Below are 11,774 nucleotides of genomic sequence, written 5' to 3'. Positions count from 1 at the left end.
AGTCAACATCTTTGGCTCAAGTCCCTGGTATTTAGTGGGGTTTACTGTTCCGTTACTCTGGACTGGTTTCCTAGCTTTTATTTTTCATGTGGTGCCTCTTCTGGCCTCTTTTCTTGCTGAGCGAAGATTATCCTTCCACCGATTGTGATTTGATTGAAGGTTTGTGATTCTATGATTGATTTGGCCCCTCTCAGGCTAATCGAAATTTGAAGTTTACTTTTGTTTGCTGGAGTTTTTGCTCTGGGGTTAGTTACCTTTGATTCTGAGGAGTGTCCATTCGAGGTTTTTCTAAGTGCTACTCCTACTAATTTTTTTACTGATGCTCAGTAGTCCAAGGCCACTTATGCTGGTGTTGTGGGTAAATGTTGTTACCCTTAGTGACTTAGTGACCCTGATCACTTAGTTTTCCCCCAAGATTTCCATGATACTACTACTGGGAAGGGAAACAGTCCTTGCATTCACCCTTTGGGTTCCAAAGAGGGTGAACCTGCTATATATTTCTCTCCACAAGAAATCAGAATCTGAATCAGCAAGTGAAGTTCACTTTAGTGGGAAAATTCCAACTTGGACACCCTAAAATGGAACTGGTCAGAAACTTTTTTTATTCTTTAAAATTTAGTGGAGACTGGCAGATTGGATTACTTGATGGTAGGCATTTGCTCATCCAACTATCAGGTGAGGAAGATTATGCCAGATTATTTGCAAAAAAATCTCTTCAAATTGGAGGTACCACCATGAAGATTTTGAAGTGGGAGCCTGGTTTTGATCCAAACAAGGAGCCACCTGTAGTTCCCCTTTGGTTTAAATTACCTAGCCTTCCACTTTAATATTTTAACCACAATGCTCTTTTTAATATTTGGTGTGCATTAGGGAGGCCTTTGAAAGTAGATGTCCCCACATATTAGAAAGCCGGACCGACTCTAGCAAGAATTCTCATTGAGAGAGAAATCACTCTCCCTGAAATTAAAAGGGTTTGGATTGGCTCTGACATAGTTAGGTTCTGGCAGAATGTGGTGTTAGAACAAAAACCTTATTATTGTCACCATTGCAAGATTTTTGGACACACCAAAGATAGATGTTTCAGGCTTCACCCTCCTCCAAGGAAAACTGTGCACACTTTGGAAAAAATCACTCAGTCTGCTGCTCAAGAGCCCACACTATGTGTGGAACCAACTCCAAAAGTTAATAAGGAAGATATATTAGGAACATCCAAAGCTCCACAGCTCCTTTTGACTCCAATGCTCCTACAAATTCCTCCCCTAAGAACTTTAGGGAGGAGTTAGATGAAGTTAACATTATTACCCCTCTAACCTCAAATGGCTCACACAGTGGTGATGAGACAATAATGGAGGTAAACCAAAATGATATCACTGCCTTGGAAGCCCATGAGAAAAGGGAAATGGCTGAGATGAAGCTCCTATTGGAGGAGGAATGACAAATACAAAAATCAAAGAAGAAGAAGAAGAAGAAGCAACTTTCAGAAGTTAAGAAACTAAAAGAAGGGATTGATATGATCACAGGTTGCATGAAGATGGTTGGCCCTTCTCTTCTAGAGGAAGGACCAGATCAAGATCTCAGCCCTCCCTCCATGATTAATTTATTCTGTTGGAATATAAGGGGCATTGCCCATCCTCAGTCCTTTAAAAGATTGATTTATCTCAACAAATAATACAAACTTTGGTCTTTTTCTATACTGGAACCTATGGTTCAGCAAAATCCTCAGAGAATTATTAGTAAGTTCCCTAGATTCTCAAATTATGCTAATAAGAATAACAAAATTTGGTTCTTTTGTTGAATATCTAGTTAGTGGAATATCTAGCTGGACCATTCACAGTTTATACATCTCTCTCTCCTGATTCAAGGCCATTTGAAATTTGCAACTTTCATCTATGATGGCAGCCATAAAGAGGATAGACAAGAGTGTTGGGAGTGTCTACAGCTTATCAATGTAAATATGAACTCCCCTTAGATGGTTGAGGGAGATTTCAATTGCATCACATCTGCTGCTGAGAAAACTTGGGGGAGAGTCCCAAATCTTTCCAAAATGAGTCTCTTTAGTGATCAGATCCAGAAAGCTGGTCTGTTTGATTTGGGTTACCAGGGTCATAAGTTCACTTGAATCATTACCTTCTCACCTTTGTTACTCACTTAGGGCCTTTTTGGGGCAGCTTATAAGTGCGGCGACCTTTTCAAAAATGTCGCCTACCCATTTGTTTTGCACGTTTTATAGATTATATAAAAACTGCGTTTTATATTTTCTCTTGCACGCAAATTCTCTAAAATTTCAAGTTAAAGAGTTGACCTTTTTGGTTGGTTGTTCTCTCTATGTAAGATGCAGCTTAAAACAATATATTGATATCACATTGCATTCTGAAAACTAACATGTTTAAATTAGGAAATAATGTTTCTATTATGAATTGGAGTGAAAAGCAGGACTGGCTATGGATGTTAAGCCACACCCACCACCACATCCCCAGCAAAGTTGTGAGCATTTAATAACAATTTTCAGAGGGATCGTACTTTTGTCAGAGGGATTGTACTTTTGCAGACCCGAGATTATAATTCATATTAGTGTGTGAATGTGTAATGAACTTTCATATATGTCACTATGTTTTTTTGATGTAATCACAACTTTTTTGAGTTATATAAATATTATTAGACTTTTTTGCATTTTCATTTCTTGACATTTGAGAAAATAACATTCTGCTACATAGATTATTCATTCAACTAAAAAATTTTGCAAATAAGCTGTTTACAAAACGCACTAACCAAACAGCTAAACAACTTATTCAAAATAGGGGCAGAATGGTCAATTTTACAGAATCAGCTGTTTTCCAGACGCACTAACCAAACAGCCAGACAGCTTATCCAGATCAGCTGGTCATCAGCAGATTATCAGGAAAAGCTGCTTATCAGTAGAAGCTAGATAAGCTGCAGCTGCCCCAAACAGCCCTTTAACCTTCACTGAGTCTGATCACAGGCCTCTTCTCATATCTATTACCTCCCCTAGCAATACTGCTTATCATCCCCATTTCAGATATTTAAATTTGTGGTTCACTCACCCCCTTTTTGTTAGCTATGTAGCCTCAAATTGGGTTGGTGTTGACCACTCTGAACCATTCATAAAACTTAGCCTTCTACATTTAATACTGAGCAAAGCTCTAAGAAAGTGAGGTTGGGAAACTTTTGGTAATGTCTATTCTAATGTCTTAAATGCTGAAAAGGAAGTGGAGAATTTTGAAGTTGCTGTTCAGAATGGAACTGCAATAGAATTTGATCAGATCACTGCCCAAACAAATCTGCTTAATGCTATTGAAAACCAAGATTTGTTACTTAAATAGAAGGCTTCTATTAATATCTTTACTGAAGGTGACAGGAACACAAAATTTTACCATGCTTATATGAGGTACAAGAGAAAATGTAACACTATACACTCTATTTATACATCTGAGGGAAGCTGGCTCAAGGATAATGAAAACATTTCTATGGATGCTGTCAAGTACTATAGCTCCTTGTTGAAATCTTCTGCTGATCTCAACACTGATATTGATACCAACTATTTTACAAAAGAATTTGAGTTCACTAATCATCTCAGACTCACTGACCCCCCTTCTGATACTAAAATTTGAGATGCTTTAAACATCATTGAAATCTCTAAATTTGCTGGCCCAGATGGATTTACTGCTGATTTTTATAAAAAAGCTTGGCACATAATTAAAAGGGAGGTGATTGAGGCTATTAGAAGTTTCTTTGGGGGTAGTAATCTAACTAGCTACTTTAGAAATTCTTCTATTATTTTAATTCCAAAAGGGGATATGCAAAAGACTTGGGATCACTATAGACCCATCAACCTCACATCTGTAATCAGTAAACTCATTAGTAAGATCATTGTAAGAAGACTTCAACCTCATCTTGACAAGATAATCTACCCAAACCAAACATCCTTTATCAAAGGGAGATCAATTACTGATAATGTGTTGCTGGCACAGGAGTTGATTCTAGATCTAGATAAAATTAGTAGGGGGGTAATCTTATCTATAAACTTGATATCAGAAAATCCTATGACACAATTGATTGGAAATTTATCTTGGAGATCCTTGCTGCCAGGGGGTTCTTTCTCAGCAGCTAGAGGACTTAAGCATGGAGACCCACTCTCCCCCACTATTTTTATTCTTGCTATGGACTATTTTTCTAGAATGCTTGACAGGGTCATCCTCACTCAACAGTAGTCCATATATCATCACAAATCCACAATGGCTATGAGGAGTTGATTCTAGATCTAGATAAAATTAGTAGGGAGGTAATCTTATCTATAAACTTGATATCAGAAAAGCCTATGACACAATTGATTGGAAATTTGTCTTGGAGATCCTTGCTGCCAGGGGGTTCTTTCTCAGCAGCTAGAGGACTTAAGCATGGAGACCCACTCTCCCCCACTATTTTTATTCTTGCTATGGACTATTTTTCTAGAATGCTTGACAGGGTCATCCTCACTCAACAGTAGTCCATATATCATCACAAATCCACAATGGCTATGTCTCATCTCATATATGCTGATGATGTCATGATCTTCTCTAGTGTCCATAAAAATGCAGTCAAGAAAGTATGTCAGTGTCTGAAGCAATTCTAAGATTACACTGAGATGGTGTTTTGCCCAGCAAAATGCCAATTGATTTTCAACAAAAGGGCCTCATCCAATTGCAAACAGTGGGTTTCTGAGTATACATGTTTCTCCATTACAAAATTCCCTTTTAAATACCTGGGGGTTCATCTTATTTGGGGGAGGTCTAAACTAATCCAATTTGATAAAGTTTTTCAAAAGATTCAGGATCATTATCTAGCTGGTCTCACTCCTTTCCTATCTAATGGGGGCAAAATAACTCTTCTCAAAAGCATCCTAACTACTTTTCCAACATATATTCTCCAAACCACATTTATGAAGAAAAGAACACAGATTCAGTTGGAAAGAACATTTAACAGATTTTGTGGACAAGTCAAAGGCAGTAGCTTCACTGGGCTTCTTGGAAAAAGGCTGCTAAACCTACCATGGCTGGTGGTATGGGTTTTAAGGGACTTCAACATCTCATCCAGATCAATTTGTGCAAAATGTGGATCAATTTTAGAGCTCAAACTTCCCTTTAGGCTAAGTTCATGAAGGGTAAATATTGCAAGGAACAACACCCCTCTCTCATCACCAAGAAATTGGGTGACTCTAGAATTTGTAAAATATGCTCAGAATCAGACAACTTGCTGAGGATATGTACATTTGGGATTTGGGGAATGGAAAGGTGAATTTCTGGCTGGACCACTGGTGCCCCAAGGAAAGGACAGGGGTTCCCCCCACTGATTTTACAACTTTCTATGTCTGATTTTTGGGAGGGTGACTCCTGGTCCGTATCTAAGTTCCAATCTATTCTACAGGAGCCTCATCATTCTCAAGTTACCAAAGTCAAATTTTGATAAGAGCAGAAAGGACATAATTATTTGGCATAGTTATATTAATCAAAGTTTGACTAAAGAAATTTATGCCAAACTCTTCTGTTGGGAACAGGTCCCTTCGGGTGAAGCCATATGAAACAGATTCCTATCCCCTTCTATGTCTTTCTTCTGTTGGAAACTCTTCAACAATTTACTGCCCACTGATGATATACTCAAACTGAAGGGATTGAGGGGGCCCTCTAGATGCTATCTTTGTCAAAAGTTTGAGGAGAACATTAACCATCTTTTCTTTAACTGTAAGTTTGCTCAAGAGGTCTGGAAAGAGTTTCTAACTAAGATTAAGGTGGCCAATCTCACAGTTGGGTGGCACAACTGGATAAGAAGTAACTGTGAATCTATTCCTTTTGTTGTTGCCTGGTTCCTTTGGATGAGCAGAAACGACACAAAACTTGAAGACAATTATAGTCAACATTCCAAGGTCACCAGAAAATGTGCCTCATAATTAATCAAGTTGATTTAGTTCAACAAATTCCCTAATATTAGTAAGTCTCAGATCACAGTGGCCAAAGGATATCACAAGATTGAGAAAATCTTTTGGAAACCCCCTGAACAGTATATAATGAAGATTAATACTGATGGTAGTTTTACTGATTGGGGTGTTGGGGTTGGGGTAGTTTTCAGGGATTCCTCTAGTAAATGTTTGTTGTTCTTTCATGCCCCAACTGAGGCTAAAGATGCATTGGAGGCAGAACTAATTGCAGTTTTCTGGGCTTTAACTTTTTCCTTAAAAGCTGCATGGTATAAACTATGGATCAAGGTGTACTCTCTACAACTCATCAACTTTATGAATTCTGAGAAGTTGTCTTCTTGGCACCACACACAATGGAAACAAAAAATCTAGAATCTCAAAAAGATCATTAAATTCAATATGACTTTTATGTACAGGGAAGGAAACCAACCTGTAAATTGGCTAGCCAGACATGGTCTTTACCCTAATTCCATATCTTTAGCAACCAAGCCTCCCACTCCTCTTACTCTTCTACTTCATGGTGATACAATGGAGACTCCACACCTTAGAACTAAAGCTAATTATTTCAGTGGTCTCTAGAATCAGAACATCTCACCCTTAATTCTTTTTCTTTGGATTTCTTTTTGGAGCTATTATATATATATATATATATATAGATATATATAAAGTTCCTTCTTTTCTTTTATTCTATTTGTAGGGTTATTTTTGTGGTAGCAAATTCATTAGTACTAAAAGTAGTGATTACAGGTATGACAAGTAAAGTATATATATATGTTAGAACTATCACACACACACACACACACACACACACACACACACACACACACACACACACACACACACACACACATATATATATATATATATTGCTTAAAAATTATTACAAGGTTATAAAATAAGGGAGAGCCATATTATCTCCATTAAGAAGGAAATTTAAGTGTGATGTAAGTGCATTCCCAACATTTATCTGCTCAGTGTTCCTTCCCTAGGGGGCTAGCCAATGTGCAGGACAATTGCCCTCCTTAGGGATGTATTTAAATTCCACCCTGCAAGTGTGTAAAAGGGCTTTCAGCTGGCTTTTCCACTTAAGTAGATTCCAAGGAGGAGCTTCATCATGGAGCAAAATATTAATGCAAACAGTAGAGTCAGTTTGTACAAGCAAGGGGCCCAAATGACAGTGGTATGCAATTCTAATAGCCCAGTAAGTAGCTCTAAATTCTACCTCCAAAGCATCAAATGCCACTATAGGAGCAATGAAATACAAAATGGAATTGCCATGAGAGTTCCTAAAGATTCCCCCAACACCAGTATAACCTTTTGAGAAACTTCTATCAGTGTTAACCTTCAGCCAAACAATAGTGGGGGGCGCTCCAAGAGATTAATCTAGATTTATGTGCATGAGAAATGGTCTTTTATGGGGTCCAATTCTTGATAACATTAGAAGGGGCAGTTTACAAGTGAAAAATTACAAGAGGGGCAGTTTAGGATCACAGAATTTGACCCAGGGAAGTGTTCATCAAACTTGATTTGGTTTCTACACATCCATATAAACCATGCCACCCAACAAGGGATCACCAAAAGCTTACTTTTACGTCAATCCTCCCAACAAGTAATAAACTTAAACCAACTTAAGTTGCAAGTATCAATGTTCAGAGTAGTTCTGACCAGATTTCTTGGGAGAACTTACAAGTGAAAAATAAGTGGTCCAAAGTTTCTTCCGAAGCATAGTATAGTGGGAAGATAGAAGGCCCTCTCAGCCCTTTTGTCTTTAAAATTTCATCAGTAGGGAGTAGAGAGTTCCACAATCTCCAATAGAAGAAGGACATAGAAGGGGTTAGAAGTTTACCCTAAATGGATTTTCTCCAAGTCACCTGATTCCAGTTAAAAAAGTGATGATAAATGTTGGTAGATAATTTCTGGGAATGATCTTGTTTGGTAACAATTTTGCTTTGAAATTAGATGAGAAGAGAGTATCTTTAACCCATCTAGTATGTTCACTGGATAGTACAATATTAGGAATTCTGCAGTTCCACTGATCTGCAGACCAATAATCTTTGACCATAGTTAAAGTTGGGGTTAGAGATAAGGCACTCAAGCTTCTTCCCATTGCTAACCCAGTTATGTAACCAAAAATTAACTTGACCTTCTCCCATCTCCCAAAAGAGGAGTTCCTCTGCTTGATTTCTGATGTTCAACATTTTGAACCACAGTTTGGAATCCCCCACTTTTTTGGTAACCAATGTAGGATGCATAGCTCTACAATATTTCTCTTTCAGAAATCTGGCCCAAAGACTGTCCTAGGCCCTGAATTTGATCCACAATTTGTAAAGGTTTATAAAACCCAAGTGTTGAAAGTCCTTAAAGACCATCCACCCAGCCTGCAAAGGCCTGCACAAATTCTGTCAAGAGACCCAGTGAGATTGTTTCCTTTGACCAGAACAAAGAAATTTATTGAAGATCCTTCCAATTGCTACTTGTATACCCTTTTGCATAGAGAGCATTTGAAGGACATAAGATGGCATGGCAGTCAGAATGCTCCTCAAAATAGTGATCCTCCCACCATTAGACATGAGAGAATTAGTCCAGCTATCCTGTTGTACTTTGGTTTGATCAATAACTTCTTGATATTGTATTTGTCTAGTTCTGCCTTTGAGTAATCGTACTCTAAGATATTTAATGGGAAGGTTAACATAGCAAAATCCAGTGTAATAAAAAATCCAGTGTCTGATCTAAGAATTGGAATTAGTGTTAACAAGAAATTGACATTTTTGTTAGTTAAGAGCCATACCTGAAGTATGTTGAAAGTGTAGGAGACAATTATGTATCTTCCTGACAAAATTTTTTTGAAGCATTAGAGAAGATAATAATATCATCAGCATAAGCTAAATGGATTATAATATTATTGGATATGTGGTGATATGCCAAATGAGGTGAGGCAGTAAACAACTTATTCAGTTGTCTAAAGAAATAGTCTAGAGCTAGAATGAAAATTGTTGGAGACAATGGGTCTCCCTGCTTGATACCCTTGGAAGCATTAAAGAAGCCATGGCATTTTCCATTAATCAGAACTGAATGAGAATTGCACTTCAGCCACTTGTAGATCAAATTGATGAAATTCTCACTAAAGCCTCTGACAGATAAAGTGTCAAGAATAAAATCCCAGTTGCTGGTGTCATAGGCTTTGCTTATATCAAGCTTGAAAATGGCATTTCCTCCTCTACAATTTCTTTCCAGATCCAATAGGAGTTCCTGGGCAAGAAGAATATTATTTGTAATATTCCTCCCTTTAATAAAAGTCACTTGATTGTCACTGATGAGGTGCTGAAGATGTGGCTGAAGCCTGAAAATAATGATCTCGCTGATCAATTTGGAGATCACATTAGTTAGGCTGATGGGCCTGTAATCCACCCAAGTTTTTCTGTTTTGATTCTTTGGTATCAAAGTAATGGTAGAAGCACTGAAGTATCTAGGGGAATCCACACCAAGAAAGATGTGTTGAACATCATGCATAATATCTTTACTGTTCTTGCCCCATGTGGCTTTATAAAAAGTTGAGGTATACCCATCTAGCCCAGCAGCTTTATGACCATCAATGGAGACTAAGGCAAGTTTTATCTCATCTTCCAAAGGAATACTAGTAAGATTTAATCCCTGGACATATTGTTGGCAGCCAAAAACTATATCAGCATCAATTGGGCTTCTGTCATTTTGGTTATTGGTAAACAGATTTTGGAAATACTGTATTGCATCATAAGAAATTTCATTAGCATTAGTCCGTTTCTGACCATTAGTATTGGTGATGCTTAGAATCATTTTGCACTTCCTCCTATAATTGATACAGGCATGATAGTATCTAGTATTTCTATCTCCATCAGTAAACTTAGAAACTGCTGCCTTCTATTTTAAAAAACATTCCTAGTAGTTAATTTGTGTAAGGAGTCTCTCATTTGCTTGATGAGCATAAAATTCAGAATTAATCCCCAATTGTTGTCCTTCTTCCAGTCTTTATACTTATTTTTGGATAGCTTCAAGTTGCTCATTGACATTACCAAATATATCCTAATTCCATTTTCTGAGATGGGAGGCCAAATGCTTTTGTAGAATCCACAGTCTTATCCAAGGGTTTGCACCATTATTAGACTCCCATTTTTTATCAACTTCTTGAAGAAACTCAGGATGTAAGGCCCACATATTCTGAATTCTAAAAGGAGTGTTAGGAGGTCTGACAGAATTCGGTATAGAGAAAAGAATATGTCTATGATCTGAACCAGCCATAGCAAGGCGTGTGACAGTAGAATATATATATATATATATATATATATTGCAAAAAGGAGCCTCTTTTGTCTCCCTCCGTGTTAATTACTTAAATATGATCAATACATCCAAACAGTGTTACAGCAGGGAGAAGAGAGAGAGTAAAGGCTACATCAAAATGTGAGGTAATTAAAAAAATACAAGGCATGCCTAAAAAAGAAAGTAAATAAAGCATCTAGCTCGTAGCAATTCTGAGGTAGGTTATTTGTAATGTGTCACCCTTTAACAGGTCAGCTAGTATCTGTGTAGGATTAGTAGCAACAGTTACTCTTTGGGATTCAGCACCTTCAATAGCTTGGTAGTTAGCTGGTTTGTTTCCCTCCCTATAGGTAAATAGTAATTCATTTGTATCTCCTTGGTGAGATGTTTTATCTTAATAATCCACCGTTGGATATGCCATGGAGGTATAGCAATACCTGTCACATACTCAATCACCATAGAGGAATCAACCTCAACTTGAATTTGTGTCCATTTGTTTATGACTGCCATTTTGATGGCCCAGTACAGAGCAGCTGTCTCAGCTTCCAAGGCATCTTTAACAATAATTGGAGCTTTGAAGAACATTATGCATCATACTTTGTAATCTCTGAATCCTGCTGTGTGGGCTGTAAAGCTTCTATCAGTGTTAACTTTAAGTTGGGGATAACTAGGTTTTTTCCAGAAGAATTTAATGACTTTACTATAGATTTGATCCAGGCTTTGGTTCATCTTAAGGATGTTTGGAAACCCCTTCCAAAATGATAGCTTTTTGATATAAGCAAGACAATTTGCCTCCACTGTTGCAGTATTCACCTTATGCTCTTCATGCTTGTCTTTGTTCCTTGCATTCTAAATGAACCAGGCTATGATGAAAGGGACTGTACATAGTTTAACTTTTTTCCAGTCTGACCAACACTTCTTAGGTAGTTCCCATTACAAGTTAATAGTGTTGATGGGGAGATTAATTGTGAGGGATCCCCAAACCTTCCTATAGAAGTCACACTGGAAAAAAAGATGAGTAGCTGTATCTTCACTGTTCTGGTAGGGATAGCATTTTGAAGATCCCTTCAAACCCTTTAACTTGAGAATATCATCAGTAGGGATTAAGTTATTTAGCACTCTCCAAGAGAAGAAAGCCATAGAGGGGGATAGGAATTTGTTCCACAGATTTTCACCCCAAGAGGTTTCCTCCCAGGTGAACAGCTGATTGTAAATGGCTTGGGTCACACTTTGGGTTAACTTTTATAATCATCCGATCTTTATTATTTATGTCAAATTGGATTATAGATATCTGCCTCATGGAGTTTTCTGTGACAACTTTTTAGAGTACTTCCTCAGACCACTTCTGCCCCTCCTAGCAATCCTTCACCATTAGGTTCTTGTCCAAATTCTCATCCAAAGGTTCAATAGTGTTCTCTGGGCACCATTTGTCTTGCTAAAAGTTGATGTTCCCTTGACCAAACTCCCAAGTGTAGAGATTTTCAGCTTGTTCCTTCATTTTCAACATCTATTT

This window comes from Phalaenopsis equestris, unplaced genomic scaffold, assembly GCF_001263595.1.
Source record: "Phalaenopsis equestris unplaced genomic scaffold, ASM126359v1 Scaffold206373, whole genome shotgun sequence".
Taxonomy (NCBI): Eukaryota; Viridiplantae; Streptophyta; class Magnoliopsida; order Asparagales; family Orchidaceae; genus Phalaenopsis; species Phalaenopsis equestris.
The sequence above is the reverse complement of the archived record's forward strand: the minus strand, read 5'-3'. Positions refer to the sequence as shown.